A 16,232-nucleotide genomic window follows, 5' to 3' on the forward strand; every position below is an offset into this window, starting at 1 on the left:
CCGGTGACTACTTAAAAAAGGCATTTTGCCCCTTGCATATGTTAATTATAGACCTAATGCCTGCTGAAGAACCTCTCTGGAAAACTTGTTCCCGATGAGAGGACCAGGTGGCAGCCCTGCCCCGCTCACAATTCTTCAGCGGACGCCAACAAAAGGTATGTTTTTCTAAAATAACAGTTTAAAAAAAGTCCTCCTTATGGAGCTGGGAGGAGCGGGTCTGCCAGTATCTAAAAATTGAAAAGGCAGATTAGTGTGTTGGGTTCAGCCCCTTCCTCAGAGCTCTTTAAGGTTCACACCTGAACCCATCTTTTCCTGTGTAATTCCAGTATTTTCTGTTTTTTATTTCAGATTTCAAGCAACTGTGGCTTTATCTTTTTTTATCTCAAATGATTTTAATTCAGATAAAACAGAGATTTAACAAAAAGTTCTGGACAGATTAACCTTAACATTACAAACAGGATTAAAGATAGTATACAAATAATCTCCCCCTCTTCGCCCCTCCCCACCCCCTACACTCAATCACTGGTGTAGATAGTTTACAGATAGCTTCTGTTTCCTTCAGACTAAATGCCTAGAGATCTGGTTGGAAAAGATCAAAGGGCGCCCTCTGCTTGTCAGCAGTGACAGTGACAGGGCTGTTTGTGTGACCATTTCAAGGGTGACTCATCTTACGGGGCTGTTTGTGTCAGAAGCTACATTCGTGATGCCAACTGCTGGAGAAATAGAATTGTAGGAACAGGAGTAGGCAATCAGATACAAAAGCAAAATACTGCGGATGCTGGAAATCTGAAATAAAAACAGAAAATGCTGGGAATACCCAGCAAGAATACCCAGCATCGGTGGAGAGAGCAACGGAGTGAACATTTCAGGTCGATGACCTTTCGTCAGAACTGGAAAAAGTAACAGATTTTAAGCAAGTGAAGGGGCAGGGAAAAAGGAGGGGGGGGGGGGGGGAGAAGGAAAGGGTAGGTCTGTGATAGGATGGAAGGTAGGAGTGATTAAATGACAAAAGGTATGATTGTACAAAGCAAAAGGAGATGGTAATGGGACAAGTAAAGAAACAAAAGATGGGTCTAGAAGAGGTGTAAATGTGAATAGCAGAATCAGCAACAGCTGCCATCTGAAAAAATAGGGCCAGAGGTTATGGTCTGAAATTGTTGAACTCGATGTTGAGTCCAGAAGGCTGTAAAGTGCTGTTCCTCGCGCTTTCATTGAGCTCCGTTGAAACAGTGTAACAGGCCAAGGATCGGGAGTGGAGCAGGGAATTAAAGTGACAGGTGACCGGAAGCTCGGGATCACATTTGCAGACTGAACGGAGGTGCTCCACAAAGCGGTCACCCAATCTGCATTTGGTCTCCCCAATGTAGAGGAGACCGCATTGTGAGCAGCGAATACAGGATACTAAATTGCAGGAAGTACAAGTAAATCGCTGATTCACCTGGAAGGAGTGTTTGGGGCCCTGGACAGTGGGATGGGAGGAGGTAAAAGGGCAGGTGTTGCATTTGCTGCGCTTGCACGGGAAGGTGACGAGGGAAGGGGAGGAGGTATTGGGGGTGATTGAGGAGTGGACCAGGGTGCCGCGGAAGGATAGTCTGCAAGCGTGACCCCAAGCTTCCGGTCACTTTAATTCCCCGCTCCACTCGCACTCTTACCTCGGCTTCTTATATTGTTCCAACAAAGCTCAACATAAGCTCGAGCAATAGTATCTCATCTTTCAATGAGGCACTTTACAGCCTTCTGAACTCAACATCAAATTCAACAATCCAGCCTTGCCTTCCAACCTATCACAGACCTGCCCTTTTCTTCTTTTCCCCCTAACTGCCTTTCCCGGCCCCTGTACTTGCTTAAAATCTGTTACATCCCTAACTTTTTCCAGTTCTAACAAAAGGTTAGCTGTTTCTCTCTCCACAGTAGCCAATCATAAGAACATAAGAAATAGGAACAGGAGTAGGCCATATGGCCCCTCGAGCCTACTCCGCCTTTCAATAAGATCATGGCTGATCTGATCATGGACTCAGCTCCACTTAGCCGCCTGCTCCCCATAACCCCTTATCCCATTATCATTTCAGCATCATCATCATCAAAGGCAGTCCCTCGAAGCAAGGATAGAAACATAGAAACATAGAAAATAGGTGCAGGAGTAGGCCATTCGGCCCTTCTAGCCTGCACCGCCATTCAATGAGTTCATGGCTGAACATTCAACTTCAGTACCCCATTCCTGCTTTCTCGCCATACCCCTTGATCCCCCTAGTAGTAAGGACCTCATCTAACTCATTTTTGAATATATTTAGTGAATTGGCCTCAACAACTTTCTGTGGTAGAGAATTCCACAGGTTCACCACTCTCTGGGTGAAGAAGTTCCTCCGCATCTCGGTCCTAAATGGCTTACCCCTTATCCTTAGACTGTGACCTCTGGTTCTGGACTTCCCCAACATTGGGAACATTCTTCCTGCATCTAACCTGTCTAACCCCGTCAGAATTTTATATGTTTCTATGAGGTCCCCTCTCATTCTTCTGAACTCCAGTGAATACAAGCCCAGTTGATCCAGTCTTTCTTGATAGGTCAGTCCCGCCATCCCGGGAATCAGTCTGGTGAACCTTCGCTGCACTCCCTCAATAGCAAGAATGTCCTTCCTCAGGTTAGGAGACCAAAACTGTACACAATATTCCAGGTGTGGCCTCACCAATGCCCTGTACAACTGTAGCAACACCTCCCTGTCCCTGTACTCAAATCCCCTTGCTATGAAGGCCAACATGCCATTTGCTTTCTTAACCGCCTGCTGCACCTGCATGCCAACCTTCAATGTACCATGACACCCAGGTCTCTTTGCACCTCCCCTTTTCCTAATCTGTCACCATTCAGATAATAGTCTGTCTCTCTGTTTTTACCACCAAAGTGGATAACCTCACATTTATCCACATTATACTTCATCTGCCATGCATTTGCCCACTCACCTAACCTATCCAAGTCGCTCTGCAGCCTCACAGCATCCTCCTCGCAGCTCACACTGCCACCCAACTTAGTGTCATCCGCAAATTTGGAGATACTACATTTAATCCCCTCATCTAAATCATTAATGTACAATGTAAACAGCTGGGGCCCCAGCACAGAACCTTGCGGTACCCCACTAGTCACTGCCTGCCATTCTGAAAAGTACCCATTTACTCCTACTCTTTGCTTCCTGTCTGACAACCAGTTCTCAATCCATGTCAGTACACTACCCCCAATCCCATGTGCTCTAACTTTGCACATCAATCTCTTGTGTGGGACCTTGTCGAACGCCTTCTGAAAGTCCAAATATACCACATCAACTGGTTCTCCCTTATCCACTCTACTGGAAACATCCTCAAAAAATTCCAGAAGATTTGTCAAGCATGATTTCCCTTTCACAAATCCATGCTGACTTGGACCTATCATGTCACCTCTTTCCAAATGCACTGCTATGACATCCTTAATAATTGATTCCATCATTTTACCCACTACCGATGTCAGGCTGACCGGTCTATAATTCCCTGTTTTCTCTCTCCCTCCTTTTTTAAAAAGTGGGGTTACATTGGCTACCCTCCACGCCATAGGAACTGATCCAGAGTCAATGGAATGTTGGAAAATGACTGTCAACGCATCCACTATTTCCAAGGCCACCTCCTTAAGTACTCTGGGATGCAGTCCATCAGGCCCTGGGGATTTATCGGCCTTCAATCCCATCAATTTCCCCAACACAATTTCCCGGCTAATAAGGATTTCCCTCAGTTCCTCCTCCTTACTAGACCCCCCGACCCCTTTTATAACCGGAAGGTTGTTCGTGTCCTCCTTCGTGAATACCGAACCAAAGTACTTGTTCAATTGGTCCGCCATTTCTTTGTTCCCCGTTATGACTTCCCCTGATTCTGACTGCAGGGGACCTACGTTTGTCTTTACTAACCTTTTTCTCTTTACATATCTATAGAAACTTTTGCAATCCGTCTTAATGTTCCCTGCAAGCTTCTTCTCATACTCCATTTTCCCTGCCCTAATCAAACCCTTTGTCCTCCTCTGCTGAGTTCTAAATTTCTCCCAGTCCCCAGGTTCGCTGCTATTTCTGGCCAATTTGTATGCCACTTCCTTGGCTTTAATACTATCCCTGATTTCCCTTGATAGCCACGGTTGAGCCACCTTCCCTTTTTTATTTCTATGCCAGACAGGAATGTACAATTGTTGTAGTTCATCCATGCGGTCTCTAAATGTCTGCCATTGCCCATCCACAGTCAACCCCTTAAGTATCATTCGCCAATCCATCCCAGCCAATTCACGCCTCATACCTTCAAAGTTAGCCTTCTTTAAGTTCTGGACCATGGTCTCTGAATTAACTGTTTCATTCTCCATCCCAATGCAGAATTCCACCATATTATGGTCACTCTTCCCCAAGGGGCCTCGCACAACAAGATTGCTAATTAATCCTCTCTCATTACATAACACCCAGTCTATAAGATGGCCTCCCCCCTAGTTGGTTCCTCGACATATTGGTCTAAAAAACCATCCCTTATGCACTCCAGAAAATCCTCCTCCACCGTATTGCTTCCAGTTTGGTTAGCCCAATCTATGTGCATATTAAAGTCACCCATTATAACTGCTGCACCTTTATTGCACGCACCCCTAATTTCCTGTTTGATGCCCTCCCCAACATCACTACTACTGTTTGGAGGTCTGTACACAACTCCCACTAACGTTTTTTGCCCTTTGGTGTTCTGCAGCTCTACTCATATAGATTCCACATCATCCAAGCTAATGTCCTTCCTAACTATTGCCTTAATCTCCTCCTTAACCAGCAATGCTACCCCACTTCCTTTTCCTTTTATTCTATCCTTCCTGAATGTTGAATACCCCTGGATGTTGAGTTCCCAGCCCTGCTCATCCTGGAGCCACGTCTCCGTAATCCCAATCACATCATATTTGTTAACATCTATTTGCACAGTTAATTCATCCACCTTATTGCGGATACTCCTTGCATTAAGACACAAAGCCTTTAGGCTTGTTTTTTTTAACACCCTCTGTCCTTTTAGAATTTTGCTGTACAATGGCCCTTTTTTTTCTTTGCCTTGTGTTTCTCTGCCCTCCACTTTTCCTCATCTCCTTTCTGTCTTTTGTTTTTGCCTCCTTTTTGTTTCCCTCTATCTCCCTGCATTGGTTCCTATCCCCCTGCCATATTCGTTTAACTCCTCCCCAACAGCACTAGCAAACACTCCCCCGAGGACATTGGTTCCGATTCTGCCCAGGTGCAGACCGTCCGGATTGTACTGGTCCCACCTCCCCCAGAACCGGTTCCAATGCCCCAGGAATTTGAATCCCTCCCTGCTGCACCATTGCTCAAGCCACGTATTCATCTGAGCTATCCTGCGATTCCTACTCTGACTAGCACGTGGCACTGGTAGCAATCCCGAGATTACTACTTTTGAGGTCCTACTTTTTAATTTAGCTCCTAGCTCCTTAAATTCATTTCGTAGGAACTCATCCCTTTTTTTACCTATGTCATTGGTACCAACGTGCATCACGACAACTGGCTGTTCTCCCTCCCTTTTTAGAATGTCCTGCACCCGCTCCGAGACATCCTTGACCCTTGCACCAGGGAGGCAACATACCATCCTGGAGTCTCGATTGCGGCCGCAGAAACGCCTATCTATTCCCCTTACAATTGAATCCCCTATCACTATCGCTCGCCCACTCTTTTTCCTGCCCTCCTGTGCAACAGAGCCAGCCACGGTGCCATGAACTTGGCTGCTGCTGCCCGCTCCTAATGAGTCATCCCCCTCAACAGCACTCAAAGCAGTGTATCTGTTTTGCAGTGGGATGACCACAGGGGATCTCGGGATTGCTACCAGTGCCACGTGCTAGTCAGAGTAGGAATCGCAGGATAGCTCAGATGAATACGTGGCTTGAGCAATGGTGCAGCAGGGAGGGATTCAAATTCCTGGGGCATTGGAACCGGTTCTGGGGGAGGTGGGACCAGTACAATCCGGACGGTCTGCACCTGGGCAGAATCGGAACCAATGTCCTCGGGGGAGTGTTTGCTAGTGCTGCTGGGGAGGAGTTAAACTAATATGGCAGGGGGATGACTTGCTTCCACGCCAAATACAATGAGTTCACAGGTGTTTCAACGAAGGACCTAATATTCTAGATCCAGAACTACCTTGTGAAGGGTGGAAGATGCCTGTGCTTGGGTTTTTTTTAACGTGTGGTAGCCATTGCACACCAGCCACCACACGGGCTTGACAGAGTTAGGTCTTGGTCCAGTGGCAAGGATTACCCAAGACGACTGGAGACCAGCTCTGCTGCACAGACTGAGCGCGCACACATATCGCAGTGTGAGCTGGTCCATGCTGCCCCTGGGCCCTCGCCTCTTCTGGGTCCTAGATTCACACCTCTCTTCGGCCCTTGTCACTTCCCTCTACGGACTCTTGCCACTCCTTCGCCCCTCCTGCTGTGCCTGCCCGCACTGCAATCAGCGACCTGGCTTTGTAGCCATCGCCCTCCTGCAGCAGCACGCGCTGCTCCCTGCAGTGGTATGCCGCTGCACGCTGCTCCCTCCAATGGCCCCGGCCTGCTGATGGTCTTGCAGGCTGGGACCGCGCAGTCTAAGAAACTGTCTATTTCTGTCTTAAATTTATTCAATGTCCCAGCTTCCACAGCTCTCTGAGGCAGCGAATTCCACAGATTTACAAACCCCCAGTGAAGAAATTTCTCATCTCTGTTTTAAATGGGTGGTCCCTTATTCTAAGATTATACCCTCTAGTCCTAGTCAACTCCATCAGTGGAAACATCCTCTCCGCATCCACCTTGTCAAGCCCCCTCATAATCTTATACATTTCGATAAGATCACCTCTCATTCTTCTGAATTCCAATGAGTAGAGGCCCAATCTACTCAACCTTTCCTCATAAGTCAACCCCCTCATCTCCGGAATCAACCTAGTGAGCCTTCTCTGAACTACCTCCAAAGCAAGTATATCCTTTCGTAAAAATGGAAACGAAAACTGCACGCAGTATTCCAGGTGTGGCCTCACCAATACCCTGTATAGCTGTAGCAAGACTTCCTTGCTTTTATACTCCATCATGGCTGATCTGTGCCTCAACTCCATTTGTTGGCCTTTGTTCTATATCCCTTGATAACCTTACCCAACAAAAATATATAAATCTCAGTCTTGAAAATTTCAATTGAACCCCAGCACCCACAACTTTTTGGGGGAGAGTATTTCAGATTTCCACCACTTTGTGTGAAAAATTGTTTCCTGATTTCTCTGCCAAATGGCCTAGCTCTAATTTTAAGATTAGACTCTGTGTTCTGGATTCCACCACCAGAGGAAATAGTTTCTCGGTATTGGCCCCATCGAATCCTTTATTAATTTTAAATATCTCGATTAGATCAGTTTTCAATCTTTTAAACTCACATTTATGCAACCTGGCCTCATAATTTAACCCGTTAATCCATGGTATAATTCTGGTGAATCTGCGCTGTACCCACTCCAAGGCGAATATATCCTTCCTGAGGCGCAGAGAGCTGAACAAAGTGCTACAGCTGGGGGTCTGACCAGGGCTTTGTACAATTGAAGCATCACGTTCTGACTTTTGAATTCCAATCCCCTTGACATGAAGGGCAACATTCCATTAGCCTTTTTGATTACTTTTTGTACTGTGCATGCACTAACTTTTAGTAATTTGTGACATCTAAATCGCTTTGTAGCTCCTAATCTCTCACCATTAAGAAAATATTCCAATCTGTCTTTCTCAGATCCGAAGTGGATGACCTCACACTTCCCTACATTGAACTCCATCTCCCATAGTTTTGCCCACTCATTTAGTCTGTCTGTGCCCCTTTCTAACTTTCTCCTCATATCCACACAACTTACTGTGGCTCCTAACATCGTGTCATCCATGTCCTTGTAATTTTGTTTGGGGTCGTTTCAGTGCTGTGGCAGGGGCGTAAACTTGATCGAAGAGATTCAAACATTAAGTTGCAGGAAAGGTGGGCAGGGATTTGGGAAGTGACAACACAATCAAGGACTTGAGAGGAAAGGGAGGTTGGAGAAGAACCATTTGTTTGCAAGAACAGAGGGGTTGAAGGTAGGTTTTTTGAGGAGGGGTGATGATGGCAGTTTTGAATGGGTCAGTACCTGAGGATAGGGAACTATTTACAATCCCAGCTAGCATAGGGATCAGGGATATAAGTTGGGTGGCCAACAGTTTAATGGGAATGAGGAGCAGGAGGTGAGTCTCATCAGCTTGGAGAGAGCTTGAGGGGACAGATAATAGAGAAAAACCTCGGTTAAGGGCTAGGGTGTGAATATAGGTAGAAGAGTTTATCTGGAAGGAGAGATTTAAGGGGTGAATTTTAACCCCAAAAATGGATGGGTGTGGGTCAGGTGGGATGTGAAAATGTTAAAAATCTCAACCCCAAACTGCCTTGAATCTACCCACTTCTGATATTAACGGAGGCGGGTCAGGGGTGTGTGACCAACCCGCTCCAAGGAGGCGGGTGAATCATTTAACTATTTTGTTTAGCCCTGCCCGGCTGGGTTTTCCCGGCCTCAGGAAACCCAGCAGCTGAAGGGAGGCGAGAACTGCTGGATTAACCAGGTAAGGGCCTTTCTAGCACTGTTTGTGAGCCAGGAAGAGAAGGAATGCTTCCCCCTGGCCCCTCAAGCTTAACTGTATACTGCAATGGTCTACCCTCCCACCCCTCAAGCCACGATGTCCCCCTGAGTCACAATTTCTCACCGACCCGGCATTTTTGATCCTTCCCCCCCTCTGCGCTCTCCAGCTGTGGCCTCGGGATGGGATTTAAGAGGTAGTAGAGAACAAGCATTTTAAAGTAGAGGCATGAGGGATGGAACAAGGAGAGATGTTTGAGGAGCATAAGTTACCAGAGAAGGGGGAGAAACCAAGGTGTGATTTGGTGATAGGGGTCACACCGCCACCATTGCAGTTTGGGTAGCACAGGAGGTGGACAGTATAGCCAGGCAGGAAGGTTTCATAATAAGCAAGATGTCACCACTTGTGAGCTAACTTTCTGTCAGTCACGATGCCAACTCAATCATCCGCAATTAGGTGATGGATGTTCGTGAGTGAATAGACATTCCGGAGGGAATGCGGAGCAGGGCGATGATTGTTGTCATAGTAAAGTCCTGGTGTAATCTTATAGGACAGTCAGTATATGTTGTTATAGGACAGTTAGTCATTATAAAATGCAAAGGACAACTGCTATATAAAACTGCACAGCGTATTTCCACATGCTGAGCTATTAGGAGAATCCAGGTTTTAAAAAGGTGGAATGGATGTTGCAAAGGTGTGTTGTAGACTAGTGGACTACTCCACCTAGTTAACTACTGATGTAATAACAACTGATATAACAACAATAAAAGGTCATGTGGAAAGGTCAGATGATCACAGTTCTGTTTAAGAGCTATCTTGTAGTGTGTGTGCTTGTGTAGTGGTGTCTAAAGATATCACAGATTGGTGACGAGGATGCGATTTTTGGATTCCCTAGCTGATATTTTTGTTGGTGGATAATCCTGCCAACCGACAGAGTGATTTTGAGAGGTTCTTTGTTTTGCAGAACAGCTAAAAATCCAAGGTAAATTTCAAGCACACTTGCCTGAACTGTTGAGGTTGCCAGAGTCCAGATGGCCATGCCTATGGGAATAATAGGGTGCTTGGGTGAGTTCCATCGCGACCAAGGGACTTTCGGAGTGTATGTGGAGTGGCTGGAAATGTTTTTTAACGCAAATACTATCACTGAAGTTCCCGATGATGTAAACTGGGTGGTTTTAGAAAGGAAACGGGCTATTTTCTTGACTGAAACAGGCCCTGAGGTGTATGAAACCCTGAAAAATGTGCTTGTTCCCATCAAGCCAAAGAACATGCCACTGACAGAGAATCTAACCAAGTTGGAACAGCACTACAGTCCTGAGCCCCTGGAAATTGCACAAAGTTATTGTTGTGGAACACAATCAATTAAATGATGAAGGTATCATTGTAGCTTTAAAAAAGGTATCCATTCACAGTCATTTCGGATTTCGGAAGCTTTCAGGACCGAGCACATTGCGTGACCGCTTTGTTTGTGGGTTGAAAAATGAAGGAATTTGAAAGAAGTTGTTGACAACCCCTAACTTGACTTTTGATTTAGCTTGTCAGACAGCTACGTTGATGGATATGGCCGACCAATACTCCCAAGAATTTCACGCCATTTCCAGTCATCAGACAACCAAGGTGAATCAGCTGCAGGCTAAAAGTAAAAGGCAGTTGGGCCCCAAGGGTTCAGCAACCGGCCAAGTTAACAGATCATTGAAGTCATGCAATCGGTGCCTAAAACAACACATTGTTCAAAGTTATCCATATGTGAAAACAGACTGTTTTTGCTGAAAGATAACTGGGCATCTTGTGAAGGCGTGCCGACTGAAGAATAAACTGACTTTCAATGCTAGAAGTAGAAATCGCCAGATACTACATAGCATTGAAGAGAAGCAACAGGACGAGGATGTTCTGGAGACACACGTCATCAGGAGCATGACGGTATCAAACAGCAATTTGGGAAGTAATTTCATCCAAGTAGATGTTGCAGGAACCAGGATACCCATGGAAATCGACGTAGGTGCATCCATGAGCGTAGTACCAAAACAGCTATATTGATTGACAAGTTGCGTGATTTTCGACTGGAGAAATCGAAGATAGAACTGCAAGGCTACTCAGGAGAGCAAATCCCTGTTGTAGGAAGTATCACCATATCTGTGAAATACAAAGATCAGTTTCAGAGCTTGTCTCTCATAGTAGTGGCAGGAGACAAGCCTGCCTTGATAGGTAGAAATTCATTGGAATCACTGAAGCTGGATTGGAATGAGATCTTTCATGTGGAAACGAAATTTGCATCGAAGGATGATGTCATCAAACAGTATCCGAAAGTGTTCTGGGAAACAGGCAGTCTGATCCAAGACTTCAAGGCAAGTGTCAGAGTGCAGAAGAACGCAAGACCAGTTTACTGCAAGCCACGTCCCATACCATACGCACACAAGGAGAAAATTGAGCAAGAACTCAAAAGACTAGAAACTGAGAACATTATCTCTAAAGTAGATCTAATTAATTGGGCTACACTCATTGTTGGTGTACCTAAGTCAGATGGTAAGGTAAAGTTGTGTGATAATTATAAAGTAACCGTTAACCAGGTTCTAGAGTGTAATCTACCCAATACATTGCCAAATGTAGAAGAAGGGTTCTATTTTTCATACATTGATGAGCTGCCAGTCACAGCTGAAGAGATTGGTGGGGCAACCAAATGTGACCCAGTTATGTCAAAGATGTATGATTATATAGCAAAAGCATGGCCAAACCAGGAAGATATTCATCCATACTTTGTTCGTAGGAATGAATTGTTAGTGGATAAAGATTGTATCATGTGGGGATCATGAGTGGTTATTCCAAATAAGTTCAGGTCCAAATTGTTAGGAGATCTTCATGACCAGCACCTGGGAATGTGCTTGACCAAGAGTTTTGCACACAGTTATTTATGGTGGCCAGGTTTAGATAAAGAGGTAGAGTACATCGTTAGTCAGTGTACAACATGTCAATCGATGAGCAAAAAACCACCATCAGTACCATTACAGCCATGAAAATGGCCTCCCAGGGTATGGCAAAGGCTATATGTAGATTTTGTTGAGCTAGAAGGACAGCAATTGTTCATAGTGATAGTCAAAGTGGATAGAGGTGTTTCCGATGCAGAAAATGACAAGTAAAACACTAGACAATTTGCAGATTGTTTTCTTCATATGGCCTCCCAGAAGAAATTGTGTCTGATAATGGACCACAATTTTGTTCAGAAGAATTTGCACAGTTCATGAGCAGAAATGGTGTGAAACATACCAAAGTTCCACCATACCACCCTGCTTCAAATGGTGCAGCAGAGCGCACAGTACAAATTGTAAAACAGCCCTCATCAAGCAAATGTTGGATCCAAATCCAAAGAAATGGCAGTTGTCGTTGGACCACAAACTGGCAAATTTTCTGATTACTTATTGGAATACTCCTCACACCACTACTGGTAGAATACCAGCAGAGTTGTTTCTCATACGACAGCTACGAACCAGGTGCTCGTTGTTAAAGCCAAACTTCGCACAGTCCGTAGAAGAGAAACAATCAAGGCAGAAAGAGAGTCATGATAGAGGTAAAGTAAGGGAGAGAAGCGTGAAATTGAATCAGAAGGTTAGAGTGAAGAACCATCACTATAAATGGTTAAAGTGGTTACCGGGAAGAGTAGTGAAGATATGTGGCTCTCGCACATATTTGGTCAAGATGTTTGATCATGGAAAGGTTAGATTTGTTCACATTGATCATATTTTACCTACAGATATGGAAGGAGTTGAAAGTTGGAATGATTCGATTAGGTCTGATGAGTTAGATAGTCTTGTTACAAGTAGAGAATAAGTAGCAAATCCTACATCAGATGTACTAGAAACAAGGCCAAGACAATGTCAGAATTTAAGTCTGAGTCCAAGTCAGGCAGACAAACAGTCTGAAGGTGTAGTGAGTCCAAATTTAGATCAAGGTCAACCCTTAGAGAAAAACTCTCCTTGGGCTCAGCCTAGAAGGAGTCTTAGTCTTACAACAAGATTTGGAAGTCTGTCAAGAATGAAGGTATCCTCTTTGAAACAGAAAAACAGTAGTTAAATTTGATTTGTAAATATTTGTAAATAAGTTCATATCTTTTGTTGTGTATACCATGCAAGTCATGTATAATGATTATTTTGTTATGATTAACTTCTTCAATAAGGAGGGAGAAACATAGAAACATAGAAAATAGATGCAGGAGTAGGCCATTCGGCCCTTCGAGCCTGCACTGCCATTCAATAAGATCATGGCTGATCATTCCCTCAGTACCCCTTTCCTGCTTTCTCTCCATACCCCTTGATCCCCTTAGCCATAAGGGCCATATCTAACCCCCTCTTGAATATATCCAATGAACTGGCATCAACAACTCTCTGCGGCAGTGAATTCCACAGGTTAACAGCTCTCTAAGTGAAGAAGTTTCTCCTCATCTCAGTCCTAAATGGCCTACCTCTTATCCTAAGACTATGTCCCCTTGTTCTGGATTTCCCCAACATCAGGAACATTTTTCCCGCATCTAACCTGTCCAGTCCCGATAGAATATTATACATTTCTATGAGATCCCCTCTCATCCTTCTAAACTCCAGTGAATAAAGGCCCAGTTGATCCAGTCCCTCCTCATATGACAGTCCAGCCATCCCTGGAATCAGTCAGTCGCTGCACTCCCTCAATAGCAAGAACGTCCTTCCTCAGATTAGGAGACCAAAACTGAACACAATATTCCAAGTGAGGCCTCACTAAGGCCCTGTACAACTGCAGTAAGACCTCCCTGCTCCTATTATCAAATCCCCTAGCTATGAGAGTCAACATACCATTTGCCTTCTTCACTGCCTGCTGTACCTGTATGCCAACTTTCAATGACTGATGAACCATGACACCCAGGTTTCGTTGCACCTCCCCTTTTCCTAATCTGCCGCCATTCAAATAATATTCTGCCTTCGTGTTTTTTCCCCCAAAATGGATAACCTCACATTTATCCACATTATACTGCATCTGCCATGCATTTGCCCACTCACCTAACCTGTCCAAGTCACCCTGCAGCCTCTTAGCGTCCTCCTCACAGCTCACACCGCCACCCAGTTTAGTGTCATCTGAAAACTTGGAGATATTACACTCAGTTCCTTCATCTAAATCGTTAATGTATATTGTAAAGAGCTGGGGTCCCAGCACTGAGCCCTGCAGCACTCCACTAGTCACTGCCTGCCATTCTGAAAAGGACCCGTTTATCCGACTCTCTGCTTCCTGTCTGCCAACCAGTTCTCTATCCACGTCAGTACATTACCCCCAATACCATGTGCTTTGATTTTGCACACCAATCTCTTGTGTGGGACCTTGTCAAAAGCCTTTTGAAAGTCCAAATACACCACATCCACTGGTTCTACCTTGTCCACTCTGCTAAAGAAGTGTTGTAGACTAGTGGACTAATCCACCTAGTGGACTACTGATGTAATAACAATTACTAATGTAACAATAAAAGGTCATGTGGCAAGATCATATGATCACAGTTCTGTTCAGGAGCCAACTTGTAGTGTGTGTGCTTGTGTAGCTGTGTCTAAAAAATATCACAGTGCTGCTGAAATTAATATTAGTAGCTAGCTGCAGTGTACGATAGGTGATAATTTATTGCTTAATGGTTTATTATACCCTGACCATATTTGACCATAGGGAAAGGGAAAAAAATAGGAAAAAAGGTAATACATAATGTCCACTGTTTATAGTGGTGTTAATACATTTGGCCGTTATAAGAAGTGGAGGTTGATCATAAGAGAACATATTCGGAGTAAATGTTGCGTGTCTTTGCTGTAGTACTTTGAGTTAATCAATTCAAAAGCATTTTAAAGGGCAAATTAAACAATATTGTTAAAACTGATACTATTAATGATTGCATTTATTGCACAGCAAACATTGGTGCAGTGTACCGGTCTCTCAAATGTGCTGGTGGATACAAAAGTTAACAATATCATCCTGATGACTGGTGGCAACTTGTGAAAATTAACGTGACAAAGCTTCCACCTCCCATATCTCGTCTCGGTCAAATATGACAACAATGATAACCACCGTTAGATCCGCTGCTGCCCGAAATAGTCGGCACGCTGAATGTGTTATAAGTGGCGCCTTTGTAATTGACTTCAATGGTAATGGCAAATGGTTAATGCCATTTGCCTGATATAGACAGCTGCCTGTGATAGCGTGGATGGTATAAGTGGTGGGGACTGTACATCAAAATGCCACTGAAATGTCTCTGAGCACTTTGTACAATGATTTTGTTTTTGAAGTGCAGTGGCTGTTTATGTAACATGACAGCCAACCTGTACACAGCAAGGTCCCACAAATAGCAATGAGATGAATGACCATTTATTCAGTTTTTCGGTGGTGTTGGTTGAGGGTGGAATGCTGGCCAAAACACAGAGAGATCTCCATGCTCTTCTTATAATAGTGTCATAGGATCTTTAACATTCACCTGAACGAGGCAGATGGGGCCTCGGTTTAACGTCTTATCCGAAAGATGCAGTACTACGTCAAAACTGCACTGGGTTATAAGATCAAATCCTGGTGTAAGGATTGAACAGACAATGTACAACCCAGAGTCAAGAGTGCTACCAACTAAACTAAATGGACAGCAAATGATCTTGAGTGGCAGCATTTTTTAATTAAGAACAAATGAAGACACATCACTTGAACTGTGGCAGTAATAATCATTGCTATTAGAGGAACCTATTTAAAAACAAAAAACCCCCAAAAATATGGAGGAATAATTGGTCCTTTGGCATTCCTGAGTATATCTGTATGCAACAAATTATTTTTATTGAGAAACCCAGGTGCAGAGAAGGGCTTGTAGTGCAGGACATCACTAAGAGTGAAAAGCATAGGAAAGATGAGGTAAGTAAGAAATAATGGCTGTCTGACACCAAACTTGGGTTGTAAAAGCCTGTAGTATGTAGGAAGAAGGGAGGTAGAAAGTAGAAGTAACAAATTCCATAGTTTCCTCCCTGGCAAACTATATTTTATGACCGTTTACACTTGGTTTGAGGACAGTCACTGAAGTGTTTACCTTACTGCAGTGCACCAAAGCCTGGGCTCCCAAGAGCATGCTGTAATGAAAGTGGAGTTTCAGGACAGGGATTCCTAAATTATATAAACTGATGTTTCTTGCCTGTGATGTAATGCTGTAATACAGCTCTGATATTCCCCCGATGGCTCAACTGAGTCATGAAGACCAGGTGATCCCAGGCTGGTGCGTATTGAGTTAGCTAATGTGAGTTAGGGTAGCACCCATTGCAGTGGGAGGAAGCGGTGTGGGAAAACAGCCTGGGTTCTTGCTCCTTATTACTATCCAGTGACTCCTGCTGGAAACTGTGTATGTGGAAGTCAGGTGAGCACAGGATCAGACTCTAGTAAAATATCCTACTGATGCTCACTGTTCCCATTGATTCATGCTGCAGTCCCTTCAGGAGAGGAGGGGAAAAAACTGAAGGAGAAAAAGAGAAGCAGGAAATGGGTGGTAATTCGTGGAATCCCACAGTGCAAAACAAATTGAATTTTTTTCCAGAAGTTTGACAAAAATTATACTGCATATTAACTTTCTGAGTCCTGCAGAACTGCTTAGTTT

The sequence above is a fragment of the Pristiophorus japonicus genome, chromosome 18, assembly GCF_044704955.1.
Source record: "Pristiophorus japonicus isolate sPriJap1 chromosome 18, sPriJap1.hap1, whole genome shotgun sequence".
NCBI classification, from domain to species: Eukaryota; Metazoa; Chordata; class Chondrichthyes; family Pristiophoridae; genus Pristiophorus; species Pristiophorus japonicus.